Source organism: Condylura cristata, unplaced genomic scaffold (genome assembly GCF_000260355.1).
Source record: "Condylura cristata isolate star-nosed mole 26May11 unplaced genomic scaffold, ConCri1.0 scaffold00011, whole genome shotgun sequence".
NCBI classification, from domain to species: Eukaryota; Metazoa; Chordata; class Mammalia; order Eulipotyphla; family Talpidae; genus Condylura; species Condylura cristata.
Genome location: NW_004567112.1, coordinates 1,160,118 through 1,163,824, shown reverse-complemented (window position 1 = coordinate 1,163,824; position 3,707 = coordinate 1,160,118).

The following is a 3,707-nucleotide window of genomic DNA, read 5'->3' as shown; positions in this document are numbered from 1 at the left end:
ACTGCGTGGCATGGGCCTTACATCTCTAACAACTACTTGAAAAATAAGCAAGTGGTCAGGCTGTGTTTTTTAGGGTGCTCCGTGGTACCTGTGGTGAGCGTCACTTTCATGTCTCCCTACACACACACACCCGCCACTGGGGAACTGTCCAGGAGGCGCAGGTGCTGAAGGGACTTCACGCTTCCTCATCGGCCATCTGAAAGTTCTTGCACACACCAAGAGCCCCGCTCCTGCCCCCTGGCCAGGATGTCCCTCATCACACCTCCACCTGGTAAACCCCAGGGGTTCTTGCAGCCACCTCCTGCCCCTCTGCTCTCGGCCTGGGACATCGTCACTAGGTGAATACCTGTATCACTGCCCACACACAATGAGGTTTTCGACTTCTAGACGGTAGAGTCGGAACACCTTCATCTGAATGCCCGCACCAGCTGGCAAAGGCCAAGGGGCCGTGAGTGAGGAAGGCAGAGCCCGGCACTCCCCCGCACAAGCACGGCTGCAGTGCTCACACGCAGCGTGGCTTTAACCCACAAGCTGCAGGCGTCACAATTGCAGATGACTCTTCCCTAGTAAGGAAATTGAGGCTCAGAGAGGCTAAGGAACCCCCATGTCGAGCCATGTCGAGCATGGCTCCCGCGAACTGCAGACACAGCTGTGAAGAAGAAGTGCGTGTCTCCTGCCCACGCCCTGCGCCCGCTTCCCCACAACTGTTGTTCTGATGTTCCTGCTTCTCCTCTGGGGCTTCCGCAGTCTCCATCAGAGGCTTCGGGACCTGGTTGGGTCTCGGCTTTTGCTCCAGGTTGACTTCACTTGGGGTTGCTCACTGATGTCTGCCTGCTTCCTGGGCGCAAACTCTTGCCTCTTCAGGGAGAATGCTGTCCTTTCTCCCACCTGGTTCTGAAGCTAGCCTTCACCAGGCTCCCGATTGATCTTGGCCTTTTGGGAGAGGAGGGTGCAAATTCCTAAGCCTGAGCATCCCTGCCTCTAGGACGCACATACTGCCCGCGTCCTTTGAGTGATGATCTCTAAGTGCAACATCATGTTGACATATCCACTGGGAAGTAACCCTCCAGACACGCTGGGAGGTGGGCCAGGCGAAGCGGGGGGCTGTCTCAGAGAGGTGCCAGAGCACCTGGTTGCCACGGTAACGGCAGCTTTAGCCACAGACTAGCTCGGTAAACACCAATCTGTGGTCTCATTTCCAGTGAAAAAACAAAACAGCACACCCACGTCTTCCCTGCACTCAGTGGGAAGCGCTCTGGCACAACACAGAGGCAGGTCAGCAGGGCGACGTCCCCCCCGCAGAGCGGCTCCGGGCTGGAGCGCAGCGCTGGGCAGTGGCCAGCCTCCCTCTGCTGGCCGCATGGGGCTTTCTCCACGCTTCTTCCTGGCTTGCGCCTGGCAGGAGACGCGCCCATGAATCAGGTCCTCGCATCGCTCACCTGCGACACAGTTCTCTCCATCAGTCTGACTCCTTTTCAGGTGTTCAGAAGATAGGAGGCGAGCAACTGATTTACTGTAAATATATTTTTACACCGTCAGAATAGCATCAGGACACCTGCCTTCGCTGAACCCCAAACAGCTGGGGCAACTCTCCGCGCTGTTGACTGTCAATACCACGGACCCAAACAAAGGGGGCTCGCAAGGTCACCTCCGGGGACGCAGCCCAGACCCCACTTCCGCTGACTGTGCTCAGCCCCTTGGGCACGTCCGAAAGTCGAAGGGTCATTTTTCATTCTAGAAACTCCTGTGTTCTTCCTTCCTGACCATCTGGGGGTCCAAGCTGAGCAGTGGACTGGAGCCGGGGGAGGGCGGAGGCCGTGTCAGTGAGGTGGGGGCGTGTCACTGTCCTTGGCCAGAAGGAACCGGACCCACGACGCGAGATCCCAGTGGAGTCCAGAGCACACACGGCTTGGCAGCCCGCCAGAGCCCTGTCCTGGGAGGGCCGGCTGAGGTCCCCCGCGGCGCTGGGCCGACTGTCTGCCATCTTCTGTGACGACAGTGGCCATCGTCTGTGGCCTCCCACACCCCGCTAGCCTGCATGTCCCTCTGCAAACCCCCCACAGGGCCTTGCCACCTCAGCCACCTTCTGAGCCCTCTTTGTCCTGTCTCTACCTGTCTCCCTGCAAGCACAGTATGCGGCGTCTCCATCCAGAACCATCCTTTCAGGGGCTAGCTGGGGGAGCCGCCGTCAGAGGGACGTCGGGAACCGGCCACTGATTCCCACCCACACATGCCAGTATTTTTGACAACATTTGCTTGACTTTGTTGAAAATAGGACTCTGGAAAAGTTCACACTCCTAAGGGGAGGGGCTATCATCTCGCCTGTGCAACCCCAGCAGCGGCGCCCGCTCCTGCCGTAGGTAGCCCTTCGGCAGCTGGCTGACCTGTGGGGTCCTCTGCCCTCCTGTCCTTCAGGGGGGCTCCAGCGGCATTTTTAAAATACCACTGACCCTCCACACTTGTATCCTGCCACTGGCCCCTTCCTCTTCAGCCCACATCTGCATGACCACAGCTTTTCATAAGATCTGACTTTTTTTTAAATTATTTTATATATTTTTATTTATTTATGCATACAGAACTGGGGTACAGGCCAGAGGTGCAGAGGTGGTGAGAAGCTTCACCAGAGGCAGAGTGGGGAGCAGGACAGGCAGACTGACGAAGTCCACTGCTGGGGGGAGCAGCGGGGAGACAGGAGAGGTCTGCCATGCCCGGATGGGGATCGAACTCACACTGAAGGAGCGCAGCCAACTTGCAGGGCCGAGGGACCCTGCAGACGCAGTTAGCAGCTGCGTCCTAACCCGTTGCGCCCTAACCCGGGGAGGGCCAGATCCTACCTTTAATTAAAGCCATGTAAGCCAGGTTCCTAGGATTCATGCAGACTGAATTTTTAAAACTAAGCGCTGTTGCCTGCAGCCAGGTTTATTATAAGACATCCCAAAGACTGTCCGGGAGGGATGACATGGCCGCCTCCCTGCTGGGTCTCAAGGGGGCCTGGTCGTGGGAAAGTACGCGGCAGAGGGAGAAAGAAGAAGAGAGGCAGGGAAAGGCCTTCCAAGCCCACCTCCCGCCCAGACACCCAGGGAGGACCCACCGGAGCTCGGCCTGGGCGCCCACCCTCTCGGCTCCCTGCCAGGCTGACCCAACAGCCGGCGGCTGGGGAGGAGGAAGCCGCCAGAGCCCGCCCCCCTCCTGCGGTTCCCAGCGACCCCGTCTGGGCCAGTGAGCCCGGCGCAGCCCCTGGCTCCGGCCGCCAGCAGTGCCTCTTGGACGGCGAGACCTGGGCCAGGCCCCCGTCCGCCTCTGGGGTCAGCGGGACCCAGCCCCCGAGAGTCACTCGGGGACAGGCAAGGCTGCCCGGCTGATGGGGCCGGAGACTCACGGGGTCTCAGGACAGCTGATGGGGCGGAAGGGGGGCAGGAGGGGGCCGCAGGCTCGTGCACATGAGCCCAGTTAGAGGTCGGGGTACACGGTTCTGACCGACATGCACCCCGACTGTCACGTTATGGCGCTAAGCCGAGGGGCCCCGCAGACCGCACGACCGGGAGGCCCCATCCTCCGCGCCGCGTTCGGGGTGTGCGCGACACCAGCTCAGTCCCGCACCGCCCCGTGGCGCCAGCAGTTCAGGGGGCCGATTCGCACCTTCTCGGGCTCCCTGCGCGGAGGGCGCTCGCCCCGGCACCGGGCTGTGTGCAGCCTGCCCAGGGCGG